This window comes from Limulus polyphemus, unplaced genomic scaffold (assembly GCF_000517525.1).
Source record: "Limulus polyphemus unplaced genomic scaffold, Limulus_polyphemus-2.1.2 Scaffold597, whole genome shotgun sequence".
Lineage (NCBI taxonomy): Eukaryota > Metazoa > Arthropoda > Merostomata > Xiphosura > Limulidae > Limulus > Limulus polyphemus.
The window spans coordinates 169,229-189,371 of NW_013666207.1; the positions used below are offsets into that span (position 1 = coordinate 169,229).

Consider the following 20,143-nt stretch of genomic DNA (forward strand, 5'->3'; position numbering starts at 1 on the left):
TCTTTTTTTATAATATACATAACTGAGTTTCAAGTTAACAAATATGACGGTGGTAATCTTTTTTTATAATATACATAACTGAGTTTCAAGTCAACAGACATGATTGTGGTAATCTTGCTCATAGAATACATAACTGAGTTTCATGTCAACAGGGCTGACTGTGGTAGTCTTTCTTATAGTATACATAACTGAGTTTCAAGTCAACAGGCGTGACGGTAGTAAGCTTTCTTATAGTATACATAACCGAGTTTCAAGTTAACAAATATGATGGTGGTAATCTTTATTATAATATACATAACTGAGTTTCAAGTCAACAGACATGACTGTGGTAATCTTTCTTATAGTATATGTAATCGAGTTTCAAGTCAACAGGCATGACGTGGTAATCTTTTATGCTTGGTATGCTATTAAACATGATTTTAAACACAATACATATAAATAATTCCAATCGTGTTAAGGTAATAACATTGAATTTTTGTTTTATAATCACATTCGACATCAAGTTATTCAAAAATATTATTTATATGATCTTAATCATCAATTTCTTAAAAACAAACTTATCGTGTTGTATTATATTACTTTTAGTTAATTACGTCATTCCATAGATAAAACATTCAATAGGTATTTTCAGCCTGAACTACACCTCATGCGCAACAGTAGCCAGATCATAATGTCTGGGTTCAGCCATCCCAAAGTTTTAACTACTGGGCTGTCAACAACACTCACTGCCCGCTTGAGCTTAATGACAGGATAGACTGCCATTACTGTAACTCACTCAGAGCAGAAAGTGCAAGACAGTTTTTAACGACACAGCGGCGGAAATCTTAGACCTCTCGATACACATCTATTTCACATTGTAAGATTTAAACAAACAAAAAAAAAACAAACAACAACTCATGTTTGTGCAATATCTCTCTCTCCTTAGCACAAATACTTTAGTATTTATTCTATCCACAGAGTAAGGTATCATAAACTCTGGTGAGCCGTCACTTCATTGGATGTTTTATTATAGCGCGTGATAGCGCAACGATGTGTTTGTGACAGTATTGCGGGAAACGAAAGTACGTGTGTGCTTTCCCATCTTGGCCTACAAAGGGGCGTTCCTGTTGTGCTACCAAACCCATCCCAGTTAGCAAGAACCTTGCCAGAGTAGCACTGCATGTGGCAGTATTAAGTGGGCGTGTTAATAACGAATATGCTCAAACTCATTCTGTACCACCAGTAGTCGGATGGTATTTGTGTACTAAGAGACTCGTCCAACGAGCATCGTATTCCTTATATACTACAAAAGAACCAAAGTTAAACTACTAGTCGAATACATTTCTTGTAATTTTAGATTTGAAACGTAATAAGCTGTTTCTTTCATAATCCAGAGTATTTATATAAAATTTAAAATAGTACAGTATCAAATATCATAATTTTCTAATAATATTGTTTACTTTTACACCAATTCTTCTACAGATAGCTGTTAGTTAATTATTTGGAGGCATCAATATTAAATATATTAGTATATAGATAATTTGATAACCTAAATATATAAAATCACAGCAAATTGTATCATTTCTAACTAAAATCATAAAGATAGAAACAGATAACTTACATAGTAAATGTCCCCTGGTAGGATCAGTGTAAGTCTCCGGACCTTACAACGCTAAAATCCAGAGCTCGATTCCCCGCGGTGGATAGAGCACAGATAGACCATTGTAATAAAACATAAACCTTGGATTATAAAATATAACCCCTAGTATAAATTTCTGATGTACGTCAAATTTACAATAAATTAAAAGGCTAAAGATGATCAATTACATATCTATTCAGACTAAAAAAAAGATAGCCAGTAGCAGGGCTCAAACTCACGTATATATACGTCCATCCTTTATTCTAGTTTGCTTATCTCTCTACCAGGTTTCTACTCCATGAGAAATGGTTGCATTTATTTTAACTAAACTTTGCTTAAACCATTAACTTATCCATTAACACGTTGGGCAAACTCATTCTGCTATACACATTTTTCACCTCTATCTATATACAGCTACTTACTCAATGATCTACCAATTTGGCCAAATGTATTATTTATAGATTCATTCATCAAACTATCTCATCAACATTGTTTTCCATCTAACCACCAAACCCATTCAAAGACTTACACAACCGTTGTATTTATAGTTCAGTGAATCATACCTATTTATACCACATACACAATCAGTGATTTATTTATCTGTTGTTGAATTCAATGATCAACTCATCAATATTGATCCCTAATGTTCATCTACCCGCATCTACTCAGTCATCCAAGTGTTGATGAGGTCAATGGTCATAAGGTTGAGTTGTCAGTTAAGCACCCAACTATAATTGTTCCTCTGCGTACTGGTCTAATTGTTACTGGTCGACGATGAATAAAAAAACGCTACTGTTTAAAGAATTAATCGAATCATATTTACTATTTGATCGCTGATGCAGATATACAGATTTCTTTGGTGTGTAAAATCTTATACATCTCAGGATTTGAAGTTCACACGAAAAAACACATTTCTTGAAACGTTTGCAAATTCACTTTTGTTCTATATCACGATATGATAATTTATATTATATATTTCGTAAAAGTGTTTTTCTGACACTTTGATAGAAATGTTTAATGGAAAAAGCTACAATTTGTTACATGTAGTTGTTTTTAACAATCTATTTCATTGAAACAATACTGTAGTACTTTCAGATTTGTAGCAATAGCAGTTGTTGAGGAATGAAAATATATAACATGAAAAAAAATGTATTCTATAAATATCATTACAGTCACGATCTGAAGCATGGACAAGTTGGAGTTATAAAACAAAAACATTGTTTCACTGTGTTAAGCAGAACTTAACTTACAACCAATACAATCTGTAGTGTGAAACTATCAATATCAATCACCTATCTTTGAATTTGAAATATCGGGTGAAATGTTGTGGTTGAGAAAAGAAGAATCACATTTACTACAGATACATAACAGGTTTAAATAATAACCTGGAATTTTATGGAAAGGAAATTATTTGTAGATTTGTTTTCTCATCATCTTAAGCTGAAAGCATGATGTTTTTCATGTTGGAAAACAAACGCTGTTAATTGTTTAGTATAAAGCTACAAAATGGAATATTTGTTCTGTCCACTGCGATGAATCGAACCCAGGAAATGAGCGTCGTAAATCGATAAACTTACCGTTAACCCACCAGAAGACGAAAACGAATTTTTGAAAACAAGTACATTTTGCATGATGCATAGAAACCATTTCTAAATTATTTACGTAGGTTCATAAAAATAAAGAAGAACTTTATGCTAATTTTCATTAAAATCCACATACGATATTATAAGCATGAATAAATATTTGGAAATAAGTACAAAATACGGAATTGAAAAAAACAAAACATACAGTCTATAAATTTTAATTAACACCAGCTAGTCGAAACTTGTAAATTGTTTTTCTAAATAACTTTCGGATATTTATTCATGCTATCAAAAGTATGTGGATTTTTAATGGTGTAATTGTATGATTTGTTGTTTGTTTGACATAATCAAATTGTATGAGAAAATGCAAAAACTTTTTGTCAGAAATAAAATATTGTTAGGTGTTATTATCTCTGATAAATATACGTATTCATATATATATACGTATATGAGGTATCAGAAAATGATTTTAACAAATTTATTAATTTTTTTAATGTGTTGAAACTTTTTACGTGGGGCCATGATATTCATTGCACGCTGCAATGTGCCTCCATTGGTCTAATAGATATTCTAGTAGTCATCGTAAGAGGTGTTCAAGGCTCCTGTCTTTGAAGCACAAGTAAAAAATGTTGTTAGCATTATTTTCCGACTCCTTGTGCATCAATTAGAACTTACTATATAGTATACCTACAATCTGGTCCATCTTTATTGTTATGTCTCGCTGTTTTATTCTGAAATCTTAGTCGTGTATAGGAAAAGAAAGCAACAAGAACACCATAGCAGTGAGTATATTTTTCTATAATGAAGCTCGTGATAATAAGAAAATTTCATAGCTTAGTGCCTCAAGCGGTATTTCAGAATGACGCTCGTAGTTTTCTAACATGTTAAATAACTCGTGCTGAGTTAAATAGCCTGAATATGCCTAAATTGCATGCTCTGTTAAAATTGGAGAGCTTATGAAAGCACGTAGTGCTGTTTTTAGGACAGATAAAAGAATTTTTTTAGTTGATGTGTCAAAAAATGTTTTTACCGAAGTATCGAATAATTCATGAAAAAACGCGTAGCCCAAAGACAAAAGATCTTGATATATATACTAGCGAAAGTACCCGGCTTCGCTCGGGTTATTATATTCCAGATGAATGTCAGTGTGGGTATCCTGAACCCATTTTAGCATAAAAGTATAACCTATATACTTTTGTTGCTAAGCAACGTGACATAAAAGCCATCGTTGGAAAGCATTGTTACCAAAACGCACTGGCTTTTCTATATATTAGAAGTTGTTATATAAGGAACCACTTCTTTTCTATGTGTTTTTTTTTTGCTAGCTTGCCTCATTAAAAAGATGCGCACGCGCATGCATACACGTAGATAAGATAAGGAATAATACTCAGGTTCACACCCTCAGGGTCCATTTAGTGTGGGTGCAAAATTTCAGGTTTCTAGGTTCTTTCCTCTTTGAGCTATGGCGATCACCTTCTTTTCTATGTGGTTTTTCGTTAAGTTGCCTCATAAAAAGATGCACATGCGCATGCGCGCACACATGTGGATAAGTAATAATACCCAATTGCACACTCTCAGGGTCCATTTAGTATGGGTGCAAAATTTCAGGTTTCTAGGTTCTTTCATCTTGGAGATATGGCGGTCACACACACAAACGGACACACAGACATATATTATAAATATATGTATTTGTAACTACTAGATATTTCTTGACACTCACAATAATGTTAACTTTCGAATTACCGATTTATTTCATATGCGGGATCCATATATTGCATCATACTGAGTAATTTTTGTGTTTTTCCTTGCTACAACACTTAGTGTAAAGAACTGACTAACCAGTTTTGAGTTAGAAAAAGAAACACGAGATTGTAGTAGAGAATAAAATCATTATGAAGTTCTTCAAATTGATTTTAATGTGTGTATTCCATCTAAACCAGAATGAGAAAATAACAGAATAATTCGAATGATGACAGATGATCCAGGTGTGATTTTCAAGTTTTATTAAGAACTTAGTAATTGGTTTTAGGGTAATCACTGAATTATAGCTTTTTTTTTTAAATAAATGTTGTATTTTCAAAGTCACCAAAGAAATAAACGATAAGAATTTTCTGTCATACTTTTAACTAAAAACGCTATCTTAATTGAATACATCATTTCCCCGAAAATTAGCCGAAGGCTACCTGGAGAAGTCACCTCTTTTAGCCATTCGCACCACTATACAGTAGTGTGTTGTCTGTCACTCAGTCAGTAGACACTAAAATGATATAGGGATGCTTAACGTTGAAAATTTTACTGTCGTGGCGTCAGTAAAACGTGTGCATGCCATGAATCTCGAGAAGAATTATGCACTCTGTAGATTACAACACAGTATGGCATATGAACTTCAGTATGCAAGAAATAAAATATTTGTTACTCTTAATTTTTGTTTTACTTACTCTTGAAACAGAAGGAACACTTTTGGGGACCCTGCTGAAGTATGTCTAGTATTTAAAAATATATTATTCAGTAATCTTCTATTCAGTTGTCCAATAAACGAATTCATTTCCACAGCAAGTTGTAAACAATGAGTATGAAATGAACTATTGACGATACGCTAATACCTCTCTTTAAGATGCCCCCCAGTGGCACAGCGCTATCTGCGGACTTACAACGCTAGAAACCGGGTTTCGATACCTGTGGTGGGCAGTGCACAGATAGCCCATTGTGTTGCTTTGTACTTAACTTCAAACAAACAAACAAACCCTTTAAGATTGTCAGTTATCATTGGCTCGTTCATTTATTTTCCTCACCCACGAGCTCTTTAGCTCTTCGTTATATTTTGTATCTGTGTAAACTTGCTTAAGCAGTTTGTTCAAGTAAATAGTATACCCAAACTTTTAATCGAATGCATTCTTCCTGAGTTCGTCTCCGTACAATGACCCCTGGCTTGTTTACATATTCAAAAGCTACATGCTAGAGGTCGCTGTAACTTCCACTTGTCAAAATTAGAAAGAATGAAAAAAATCAACAGGTAATCTCTGCACGGTGACACGGTTACAACACCCTATATGGTGTTAGGTTCATTTCCATCAATTTTATTTATATAACAAGACTAGTGATAAGAAATGCAATCGCTGATCACTTTCCCTCGCTATTGACAACAGTAAGCCCTCATTTTAATTTATAAAAAGCATTATGCAGTTTTCAAAAGGAGGGGGGGGGAGGAGTATATAGTTGAAAAGTACTTATTTACTTTAATAATAAACACAATTTAATTTACTTAATTACACACGCATAATTTTGAAGTAATGTTTATGTGCAATATTGTCGTTTTTATTTGTTTAAAGTTTGGTATTGTTTAGGATGAGTGCAAAATCTTTCTCGTAATTATGAACTTAAGTTCTATAAACTTTTAGAGAGAACCCTGGCACCAATTAAGAGAACAGAAGCGAGACGAACTTGATATAAATCAGAACAACGTATAATAAAAAATTTCAACAAATATTTACACGAAGGTGCAAGGAAGGACTTACCAGAGAGACTATATACTGTGCAAACAAACCTTAAGTTGACTTAAGTTATTATCTTCTTTATTCCAAACTAAATACTAATTATCACACAATCAGTTATGCGAACAGTTTTTTTCTTCCATTGCCATCACGAGATAAAATGTCTATAAATTTAAATCCACTGGACTATTAAGCTTCGTTAGAATCGATATTACGCCAACGTTGTAATTAGAGAGATATGTAGATTTGTTTATTCCTTAGTTAAGAAGAGACAAGATAGCAACAATGCTAATAAAAAGCAAAGGTACAAGATAATCCACTCGACATTTCGAAGCACTAATGTAAATGATAATATTTTCAACCCGAATGGCACCTTATGCGACACATGAGCTAAAAGGCCAAGTAAGAGGCACAAAGTTTCAGGCACAGCTATCCTTAGCTTAGAACTGCTCTCCAGAGGGAGGGCAACAAGTGAGCAGTAGCCACCAACTACACTGCTACTTTGAACATAATAGCGACATACACTGGACCTTCCGATACACAGCCCGGCACCCAACCACTAGTCTATACCCATCCTATATTAAATAATTGAGTTTTATGTTTGAAGAATTTCCTTTTACAAAATTTCGAATGGATTCTGCTGACAAATAAATAAATAGTCTTAATTCAATGCGATTCGAAAAACAAGTATTAGAAATTTAAACTTATTCAATTTCCCTTAGTTAACATCGGTAAAAGTTAACAAGGTTATTTTCTGCTTGCAGGTTCATAGTATTCATTCCATAAAAAAAAAGGAAAAGCTTATGAAAATTTCTCCAGTTTGTATAACAAGAGAAGATAATCTAATTGAAAATACTTTTTGTTTGCTTGTTTTAGCGAAAAGCTTCAGAATGAGCAATCTGGACTATGCTCATCGCGGGAATCGAACCACATATTTTAGCTTTATAATCCCTCAAGCTTACAACAGATCCATAGGAGGTTTTTTTTTTTGTAAACAGAGAGATAATACTTCAATTTTTTCTATTTAAAGCCAAGACTGTTGATGCATCTCTTTACGGTATAAAAAGTCGTTGACTGTGTAATCCTAGACACAAAAATCCTAAGCTAAAATTAAGAGTTGTGAACTGACATTTTAACACGTTAAGTCAGAAAATCGTTGAAAACTACATTACACCTTTTAGTAAGCCTAGTGTACAAAATAAGTTAGCAAAATGCACCGGGTTATCCTAGCGGTAAGAGACTGTACTAAATTATACTGAAACATTCTTGCGGTGAAAACATTTGTTTGTAGCTACATAATGGGCTATCTGTGCTCTGCCCACCAGGGGTATCGAAACCCGGTTTCTAGCGTTGTAAGTCCGCAGACAAACCGCTGTGCCACTGTGGGGGGGGGGGGAGAGTGGAAACACCTTTTAAACCGGTACGTTATTATAGTAATAAGAAATTAAATTAAATCCCGCGTGTTTTCAAATATTTCTTATAAAGTGATGAATTACAATAAAAGAAAAATTTCCATCAAGAGGCAGACCTCTTAAAAAAATGAAAGAAAAACTATAAATACGACATCTTTCTTCATTCTGTAGTTACAGTGTAATATTTCAAATGTTGAAACTGTAAACCAATGCATGTGTGACATCTAGCTTTTCACTTCGAATTAACATTAATGAAGAGTTTGCCATGGCCATCGTGTATTGTTGAGTTATTCTAGTACACAGAATATATATAAGCTTTATTGGAATACTCAGTAATATAACTCAGCCACAAGGAAATCTGTACATAGGTTTCAAATATCTCTGGATTAGATATTCTTAAATTTTATTCGAATATTTTGCTGTTTCAATGAAAACTAGTTGCCTTGCCAAACCACAGCTGTATGCGGTATTACTTGAGTAAGACTATTGGTTGTGTTTGTATGCGTGTACGTCATTTATGAAACTAAAAAAAAAAAATTTCATGAACACGTATAAAACTTAGTGGAGTAATTTGGTTTCAGCTAAAGACAATTTGAATAACTTTTTCAAAGTAGGTCAAAGAAAAGATTACAAGAAATACCAACCAGTGAAAAATGGTTACACGATTCAGCAAAATCCTCAATAAAGGAAAATAGGGGTTCGTATTTTTCAAATATTACCTGACCTTGAACATTAGTGCTTAAGGTCATAAATGGCGTTTGTCTGCCTGTTCATTAGGTTTTTCTTATTTCATCAAGATTAGTAAGTGTTAAAGTATCAGATGAAACCTTTCACTTCACATCTAATACGCGTTCTAAAGTCTTATCTTAACTGATACCATATTAACTAGTTTTATAATTCTCACAGAGCTTAAGGTTACGCGTCTTTCAAGCAATCAATTATTGGTTCTCGCATGTCGTATCTAAAGAAGATGCGTTGAATGTCATGTCGAACTGTCTTTCCACCTAAAAAGCGACAGGCTTCTTATTTATCCTGCTGGAGTGCCAGATGCATTCGCTTGTGTAATAAATTAGCTTTTGATATAAGTTAAAGATGAGATATAGTTAAGCCTCTTCTGTATGACATCCAACACGAATCGCATAGTGGCATGCACGTGCACTGAGTTTAAAGACAATATTTCTCCCAAGAATGTGATTCTTTTATTTATTTTTCAATGTCTACTGAGTCATTTTTTATATTTGTCATTAAACAACAGCATTTGCAACAAAACATGCGTTAAAAGAGACAACCTTTTTATCTTTTTACATATCAATACAGTGAAGGAACCATAAGTGGGTGAAATTTAACATTTTGAAAAAAGACATTACCAGGTAATGTGAAGTTTGAGAAAATTAAAAAAAAACTATAAATATTTGTTTGTTTAGAATTTCGCGCAAAGCTGCACGAGGGCTATCTGTGCTAGCCGTCCCTACTTTAACAGTGTAAGACTAGTCATCACCACCCACCGCCAACTCTTGGGCTAGTTTTTTACCAACGAATAGTGGTATTGATCGTAACATTGTAACGCCCCCACGGCTGAAAGGGCGAGCATGTTTGGGGGGAGGGGGATTTAAACCCGCGACCCACATATTGCGAGTCGAGCTCCGTAACCACCTGACCATTCCGGGCCAAACTATAGATAATAATCACTTAATCAAGCATGTACTCAACTGTAAAGCATTTTAAGACATGCGCTGTATTATCAACATTCCTCAGCTTAATTGAAACAGGGTTCGAAGACACAAACAAAACTATGATATATGAAATATAAGGTGAGTAAAAGTGACTATCCAGTTATTTAACTTATAACGTTTTATTCTGAACCAAACAATAATTAAATTGGTTTTAATAGTCTTTGTAATATTTTCTTTAATACCAACTGTGCCAGCTGCATCGTTACTTTTGCCCCACCCTGTACTAGCAGTTAAAATATAAGTACACAAATCTACAATAAACTTGTGTACGTTTAGGAAAAGCTTAGATTATTTGAGATAGTCATTCCAGATCGGGAATACCATAGCCAGTAAGTGTTCTCTGTCTCAGTAGGGTTATGTGTGTATAGCACTATAGTTTGATAACTTATTCAAAATTAAAATCAAATATCAAATCAACATGCTTTGGGGAAGATTACAGATACTTAAGAATTTGCATTTCACAGGATTTATCAAATCTAAATTTGGTACTAACCTAGAAAACTGAGTTAGTATAACACTAAATATGTCTATCGAATAAAAGAACTATTGTTTGTTTGTAATTAAGCACAAAGTTACACAATGGGCTATCTGTGCTCTGCCCACCACGGGTATCGAAAACCGGTTTCTAGCGTTGTAAGTCCGCAGACATACCGCTGTGCCACTGGGGGGCAAAAAAGAACTAAAAAAAAGATAACAATTATAATCAATTATTTGTTTGTAATTGAGCACAGAGCTACACAATGAACTAGCCCGCCACGGGTATCGAAAACCGGTTTCTAGCGTTGTAAGTCCGCAGACATGCCGCTATGCCACGTGGGGGGGGGGGGCAAAAAAGAACTAAAAAAAAGATAACAATTATAATCAAATATTTGTTTGTAATTAAGCACAGAGCTACACAATGAACTAGCCCGCCGCGGGTATCGAAACCCGGTTTCTAGCGTTGTAAGTCCGCAGACATACCGCTGTGCCAATGGGTGGCATAATCAGATGAGAAATATATTCTTATAATCTTTATTTTTTTGTTTGATTGTAACAAATACACACTAAACCGGCGAAGTTTTCAGGAACTCGTTTCAAAATTTTTATAGGTAGTTGATTTACAGTTGTCCCTCGGTGGCTCAGCTGTAAGCTTGAAATTTTAAATAGCTACAATTAGGGGTTCGATCTCTGCAATGGCCACAGCACAGATTGCCCCTTGTGCAGTTTTTGCTCAACAATATACAAATCTACAGTAAACTGAGATACGTTTAGGAAAAATATGCCAAAAATGTTACAAGGATCAAACCTTATTAAATATCTTCGTAAAATGCTGAAAATTTCTTGCCATGTCGGTTAAAAGCAACGTTAATGGTCAACGCACGTATTTCAATATTTTGATCATTTTTTCAACCAAATTTCAGATTTAAATTATGCATTTTAGAGGATTTTCTTGATGAAATAAATCAATCAGAACGTTATTTCGTAAAAAGCATAATGTATTCTAAATCTTATAACACATACTTCACCGAGAGAAAGAAACCAACAACGAAGTGTTTTTTTTTTTTTTTTACTAAGAAACCTCTTTTAATACTGGACTTAAATCAAGTAACACGAGAGTTAAAATTTTCAATTAAGCGTGTCAAATCATTGTTCTAGAGGATATACTTGTGAAAAAGGAGTATTTATGTATTCAACATTATCATAAATACAATATCTTAAAATTGTTGTTAAAACTTTTGATAATTGGATAAAACATTACTGTCACTGCAGGATACGCCTGACTGAAGAGAGTCCTCTTCTTTCACGAATCGGCCCTCACTTCCTGTCCATAATCTCTTAAAAGACCAGCTGCAATATGCTGGTACCAACGGAAGTGGAGTGATGGAAGACAAAGAAACTTAACAGATCATTGATAAAGAACAAGAATTAAACACATAGCTTGTAGCAAAGTGATGCTGACGGATTACAGCATGTCCATATAATATGACAGTAAATTACAGCAAACATGACAAAGAAAATAAATAAACACATGTCATGAACCTGTTAAACGATGAATAGTATGGGAAACGTACAACCCAACTGCCAGAAGTTTAGAAGCTAAGAGAAAACGAAACATTTTGCGGCGAATTTATAAAATACTTTTACAAGTTTGTAAGCGCTAATACATTTAACACGACTTGCGCTAGTCTAAAGAAATTAACAGTTAGATAAGGTTAATAAATTTGTTTTCCTTTCTAATATATTAAACAATTCAGAACAATATTACGGAAATTCCGAGATTTCGTTTCGAGGAAGGTAGCATGACTCGACAAAATTACATCCCAAACCATACTTGCAGATAAACTAAATCTTCACTACCAATCAAGAAACTCAAACCCCAGTTGAAGAAGAAAAATACATTTTATCATCCATATAGAAACCCTCCACATCCAACCATCGAATCCAGACACTTACAAGAACCAAGAGCAAACACCTCCCAGGCAGATTTAGCCAAAGATCCCGAACTTTCTTATTCCAAGTCCTACGAAGAGGATTGTTTTGTAATTAAGCACAAAGCTACACAAAGGGCTATCTGTGCTCTGCCTAACACGGGTATCGAACCCGGTTTCTAGCGGTATAAGTCCGCAGACATACCGCTGTGCCAGTAGGGGGCTACGACGAAGAATACAACATCACAGATTGCCTACGCCAGTAGTTTAAAACCCCAGCAAATGCTACACACCAAAAGTTATATGTTTGTTTGTTTTTTGAATTTCGCGCAAAGCTATACGAGGGCTATTTGCGCTAGCCGTCCCTAATTTAGTAGTGTAAGCTAGAGGGAAGGTAGCTAGTCATCATCACCCACCGCCAACTCTTCGGCTACTCTTTTACCAACGAATAGTGGGATTGACCATCACATAATAACGCCCTCACGACTGAAAGGACGAACATGTTTGGTGAGACGGGGATTCGAACCCGCTACCCACAGACTGCGAATCAAGCACCCTACCCACCTGGCCATGCCGGGCCAATTCACTTTTTAAAACCCATTTCATCTTAACAGATTATTTTAAAATATAATATATGCAGTTATTGGTTGTCTTTTCTCCAATTCTATTGTTTTTTTTATATATATTTATTGAAATTAAGCTTTGAACGTTGAATAATCTATCATTTGCCTATAACAACCTTTGACTTGTTCAGGAAAGACTCTGTATTGCAATTTTCAGCTTTAACGGCACCTTACGCGCACACGAACTTTTATAACGCGCCCACGCGTCTTCAGTGGCATTGTGACTCAAACGCTGGAGTTTACCGCCTGCAGCCCGGCATGTATAGCACTAGGCCAAGCTCAGCTTTAATTAAAACTTAACACTTCCACGCAGTGGTGTTTCTAGGATATTTTAGGGGTGGGGACGCAAAGAGCTACTTCGTAAGCAGAAGGCCGGGGTATAAGAAAGACGTCAAATGTCATTAAGTACAAAAGAAATGTTTTTTTTTTACCTTTAAAAAGTGTATAATTGTTCATTTATCAATTTTCGACCACACACATCTTAAAGAACTTTCTTCAGACCTTCCACTATACGTACGTAGTATTTTCAGGTAAAACCGATTTCTCGACAAGTATCACATAAGTAAACCCGCAAATAACAGCAGATTCCATCATAAAATAAGGGACGTATTCTGTAGTTGATAACTATGCTGAGTTTTATGTTGCGTGAGAAATAAAAAGATCGGGTATGTTTGACGGACAGTGAAGACAATCGTTATTTAGACATACACAAAGTATGCCTATCTGCTATACAAGTGGACGACTACCTCTACTGGATCAGTGAATACCTCGTCAGCTGTCCGTCTCTCAAGATGAATCTCTGTCGAAATAGTCACGGGCTGACACAAGAAGGAACGATTGAATTCAACAGGTAAACCCACTTTCCTTGTCCGGTTGACATCGTCACCTCGTGACAGTTGTTTTCTCATAGTATTAACTGGTTGTTACATTATAATCAACGACATATTTCGCCAGTCATTTTGCTAGCTTCATGTTCTAGTTTGATTAAGTATGTGGATTTGGAGCCCCATTGCTGTCTTAAACCTCTGCTGGCGAGTCTGTCGTTTCTTTGAAAAACACTGAAGGCTTCCTTCTTCAAAGTAATATGTCTTTTGGTTCTATATTGTTTAAAATCTCGCAATACGAATATCCCTCTTGGATAGGATTGTGACATTATCGTCCAGTCATAAATCTAATCGTAGTGCCATTGCACGTCAAATATTTAGGAATTTGCCGTTATATAAATATTGAGGTGCTGAACATGTCGCCCGTAGCTCGCGTCTGCAGCGACATACCACGACATTAAAATGCGAAAAAAATGTTTTTATAAAGTGTGGCTGAAATGGAATTGAATTTAAAGTGACAGTAATAAGTTAGAGTGTTTGTGTATGCATGCTTGAAAACAGAAATGTATGTGCAAGATATTTAGAAGTGTACTGGGATAAGTACGATTTGGGCCTATAAAGAAATAATCACAATGTTGGAATATATGTAGAAAATATTAAATAGCACATTTAATCCAATGTGAAAAATGTTATTAGATCAACTAAACAGAAATGTAGTAGTGCTACCGATAGATACGTTGAAATTTGTAAATATCGCGTTTTTAATTGTCTAGTTTTATTGTATTACTGCAAGTTCAAAATAAATTTTTAAAAGAAAGTTAGTCCTAGTTCAGAAACACCAATCTTTGTTAACTAATATACTATCAGATAATGTTTCTAAAATAAAAAGTGGCATTTTAAAAAAAGTATAGCTACGTAGATTGGTAGCCGTTTTATCTTTAAAAATTATGGTGTACGACAACAATTGTTTGATTATCTAAATGGTTAGCAGAACATCTATCCCCAGATAAAAGATGGGAAAATCTCATCATCACACATCCAACCAAAACAGTGTAGATTTAAGTTCGTCTCATTTATTGCTTTGGCCTGGCATGGCCAGGTGGTTAGGGCGCTTGACTCGCAATCTGTGGGTCGCGGGTTTGATTCCCCGTCCCACCAAACATGTTCGCCCTTTCAGCCGTGGGGGAGTTATAACGTGATCGTCAATCCCACTATTCGTTGGTAAAAGAGTAGCCCAAGAGTTGGCGGTGAGTGGTGATGATTAGCTGCCTTTCCTCTAATCTTACAGTCTTAAACTGGTAAATTAGGAACGGTTAGCGCAGATAGACCTCGTGAAGCTTTGCGCGAAATTTATAACAAACCAATCCTATTGCTTCGTGGAATAAGTATCTAATCATTAGCACTTGCATGAGAGAAACCATACGTTGAGTGGGCTATTTACTTCACAGATGCATCATTAACTGGTCAACTTTGTCGGTAAATGTGCTTTTACCGTCATCAGTGGTAAACATAATCAAGCCTAATTATCCCAGCATGTTGTTAACATAAGCTACTGTTTTGTAAAGTAACTGCACTATTATGAGGTGTAATTTTGATCAATCCTTAAGCTAACGTTGAAGAATCTCGTACCACTGCCTTGACTGGATCTTATGTACTCGTTTTGCTGCTGCACTGTGTTAAAACATGTTTTACGTATCCAAAGTTATGGTGGAAGTCATCAACCGCGCCCACAACTCAATGACCTGTCATTACAAGGCAGTTTTACGACGTCTAGCGGCCATGGTGTTATTCAGAATTACCGGTAGAGGGCGACTAATGGGTTGTTCGCCACACATCTTTAACACTGTTCTCTAAACTCAACAATTAATTGCTGCTTCTATTTCTTTTATGGGCATTTTACTGCTCACAACATTAACATTATGAGAAAAAAACTGCGTAGCCACGTGTTGCTTATTTAGAGTGAGGATTAAAGAAAATAAGACCCTTGATAATTAACTGATAATTTAGATTTTCTTACACTTTCTAAACTACGGCCACGCCACCTGCTATATCGTTGTTAACATTGGCGTGTAACGAGTTAAATAAAAAATGATAAATTACAATTATCTAACTTAATCTAGTTCACATCATAGCAGTTGTTATTCAAACAACTGATGATATAAATAGCGTCTCGTACAATACTTCTATGTCTGTCGTGTCCCAACCAGCCTGATGAGCTCTGGAATTGGGCGAAAGGCATCGTCGGTATTGGATGTTTTGATGCAAAGCTACACAACTGGCTATTTGCGCTCTGGTCACCAGGGGGATCGAACCCCGTATTTTAGCGTCCGGAGACTTACTATGGATTCACTTGGGACACGGTACTGGATATAACAATTATAGCGTAGTTGACATTATTATTCTCTTCTTTACGCTCAATCATAATCAGTTCTTTAGCATGAAATTAAATAACTGATGCGTCATTTTTTAAAATTTTCTCCTTAAATGCGATACTGACTTCCAAATTCCATAACATGATTTCATCTAATATTTGTTATTAATAATCTGAAAACAATTTACGATCTCCTCTAGTAATGCAAAATTAAGTTAATATAAACTTGTATAATAAGTTTCAATATTAATAAAATGTTATTTTATTTTCTACTTTCATTAAAGTTCAGACATAAGCTAACTTAAACAATAAAGAACTCGAAACAAGAGCTGGAGGATAATTGTAGATGCACTTTAATTATTGTTTTAGATTTAGGGCAATAGAAATGTTATAATTTTATGAATATGCAATATTTTGAATTATAATGTAAAAAAATATCTAAGTTGGCGATGAAATTTTTAGGCCTAGCGAAAATTATTCAAATCATATTTGATTGCAGATATTTTATCTTTACATTGTCTTAATTAACCACCCCCAGTGGCACAGCGGCATGTCTGCGGACTTACAACGCTAGAAACTGGGTTTCGATACCCGTCGTGGACAGAACACAGATAGCCCATTGTGTAGTTTTGTGTTTAATTACAAACAAACTTAATTAGCCCTTTACAGATTTCGCATCAGAGATGTGCATATTAAATTAATTTCCTAACTATAGATATAAAAACAGACTAAGTTAGATGTGAAGTACCCCTGAAAATATTTTCTACAAGGAATAACACTTCAAGAAAATGGGTAAGAGCAATGTGGTAAATTTTCTGTTTACGCTAGCAATTGATAATAGTGAGCCTTTTGAGTTGATACTGCTCTATAATGTCAAAGATGTTAGATGATTTGTTACATAATTTGTTTGTAAGAAATGCAAATGAAAACGCCTATACGTGTGATTGTTTGTTTTGATGAGTTTCTTGTTAAACACAAAGCATTATAATGTAGGTATTGAAACCAGAATTTTAACGTTATAAACCCTCAGACGTACCAATGAGTCTCTGGGTGGATACGCAATAGTAATGGGAAATTTTAAGTTTTAATATCGTCTGTTTTTTCGAATTTAGTGCATATCTATATTTAGTTATTTATATGTTTTTTTCTAAAATCCTACGTAATATAATATTGGGGTTCTTAAACATATAATTGATATTTTTAAAGAATGCTTAAAACTCTTTAATTCTATTTACAGTGCATTTTTATCCTGTATTATAAAATTTTAAATCATATAGGTGGCCTTTGTTTCAATTATAGTTTGAGGTAGGTCAAATCGACTGTTCTCCTTAATATTATTTGTTTGGCTTAGTCTACTTATACCCCGAGGTTGCTATTAGTTATGGGAAAATACTTTACAAACAGATACGTGTTACACGCTGTTTTGTCCTTGGACGAATGAAAGATTACTTTTTCTGTCTCCCGAAAAATGTTCTCATTTGCTTTGCTTTAATCTTTTACCTTTTCCCACCTTTGAAAAATGACTTCAATTTGTCACGCAAGCAAACACGTGAACTGTGAATATTGGGTGAGTATAGTTGGAGCATTTGCATCGTGCTGAAGTGTTTTTGTTTGTTTGTTACAAAATTTCGCACACATGCACACGAAGGACTATCCTGGCATAGCTGTCCCAAAATTTTGCAATGACAGAGTAGATAGAAGACAGCTAGGTAACAGCACCCACAGCTAACTCTTGGGTTACTGATTTTTAATCGTGCGTAGAGCATTTTATTACAAAGGGACACGAACAATAAACCATCAGACTTATATTCCAGGATCTCCAACCGTCAGGCTATGTCCGGCTCGTTCGTGTTTGTGTGTGTCTGTGCATTTCATTTTACAAAGAAACCGAAATTTTGGCCAATACCAAAATATTTCACAAAATATATGCTAGTAAAATTCAACAAAGACAGCTTCTGTTTTAACAATCTGGTGATCGGCACAGGAAAAACAACAACAATAAATTATAAATAAAGGCCCAAAACAAAAGGCATACAAAATTTATCATTTCTAAGTCAGTTTACTAGTACGCTAGATAATGGGAATTAAGTGATGTATACATTAAAAGGCGTTTATGAGGTATACTACAAAAAAGTTAATAAAATATAGAGAAAATGAATAGAAAAAAATAAACAAACAGAATTTTCAAAAATAATAATTTCTTACAGTAAATGTATTTACAGTTCAATATTTTCGATCTTATTTTCTTGTGAAACAGAAAATTTGAATACTTCCATTTCTTTTACTAGAAACAAGAGGAAACCCTCAATAGCCGCGGCATTTGAAATTCTTTTAGGGAGGATTAGAGTAAATCAAAATACAAGACCTTTTTTTCTCCTTTTTATTAGCTGAAATTTTGCTTGCCAGCAATACCAAGCGTATGGCGCACGTATACTCGATTCGACTTTATTACTCATCAGGATCTCTACTAGTCTACCTTTAAATTGAATTTATTTTAGGCAGGATTAGAATAAATTAATCTATGAGACCGTAGGCGTGGTCAAACACATCAATCGAAAGGGTTTGACCTCCTGAATCCAAAACTGTAATGAGATCTCAAATCGGTCAAGAGATGACGGAGCTATGAGGTAAAAGTTTGTACTTGGAAAAAACTCGAACCCTTCTATGAGCCACCTTGCCGCGGCTAAAAATTAAAATTTATACTTTAGTTTATAGATTCAAAACAAATCCTTTCAACAGAAAATCCAATCCTATACTGTTGTATAACACTAATGTTACCTTTGAAGACGAATGAAGATTCCAGTTATACATCCTATAACTCCAACTTACTTGAACTCAAACTAATGTACATTTCTGAGAAGTAATGTGTATACATATTCACAAACATATGTCACTAAATCACGATCTCTAATATATGCAACAGAGTATTGAAGCCACTGAAAAATTCCGATGATTTTTATTTTCAGTAGATAAAGACATCTATTTTGGAGAAGAATAAACGAACTGCTCATAAACTAGTGCTGGAATATTTTCTATTTATTAACAAACTAAAGTTGATACTTATACAACAGAAATATTGTCTGCATCTTAAGAAACAACTTACAGATAACCATTAATCCATTTTAAGCCACCACGGTTTTCTCAGCGTCACGTGCAGTCTGTAAGCCAATAAGATTAGTGGTTACTTTTAATGTGTCTCTTTTGAAACAGTAAGTATATGCAATATATTTGATAATCGAAAACAACTTTTTAAACAATTATAGATTGGAATTAATGTGCATCTTGAAAAACGCATTCACTATACATTTTTTGTCTTAGGTGTAAAGGCAGCATAGGGAGTTAGTCCTTAGTTGTTCTGAGGTAAGGGGTAAGTGTTGGCTACATGGTCTGTTTCTAAGGTTCGGCTATGTGAACTTAATTATTTAATTATCTGTTTTTCACGCCATGGGCATGATAATAGGTCAGTAGTTGTCTTGCTGGTAAATTAAACGCAGAAGTTATAGCGCCCTCTATTATACGTTTCAGGATCGTCGGATCGTCTTAGCCTAAGCCTCCTGGAGTGTTTAGACAGTTTATGTGCATCCCAGCGAATATGTCATTGCTGGAAACCGGCCTTCTTCGCCACATCCCACCCAAGGCTCACTTCTCCCACGCCGGGAATGGAATCCAGGAGGAGGGTTCTTTGACTGAGCTAACACAGATCGACAAGTAAGGGGTCATTTGTAGTGCCCATTAAAATTATCTTGTTTTAAACTTATTAATTAAAACACATTTTCCCATAATTTATTGTTTAATCATATACAAGTTATCAATAAGTGTAAAAGTCTTCGATATTTTCACTTACGATTTCGTGTCTTCTGTTTAATTTTAAATTACACGTTAGGATGAAATAGCTTGTAGCCCCTCAAAATCGAAATTCTATATCACAAGTATGTCTCGCGCTAAACTTAACTTGTGCAGAGTGAGCTCATGGGAGCGTACTCAGGGGCGTGCGCAGGAATTTAAATTTGATTGCTATGGGAGGGGGGGGGGGGTGTTAAACACACACACACGTGCATTTTACAACTATATATATATATA

General features: G+C 34.8%; 1 long non-coding RNA gene across 1 annotated transcript in view; it reads left to right on the forward strand.

Moving 5' to 3' along the window:
• The window catches only part of LOC111085758, a 90,491-nt gene that overhangs the window by 5,197 nt on the left and 65,151 nt on the right, over positions 1-20,143 (forward strand). Inside the window, exon 2 of the long non-coding RNA XR_002610558.1 lies at positions 19,589-19,771. This is a non-coding gene — a long non-coding RNA (uncharacterized LOC111085758). The remainder of the gene's footprint in view (positions 1-19,588; positions 19,772-20,143) is intronic.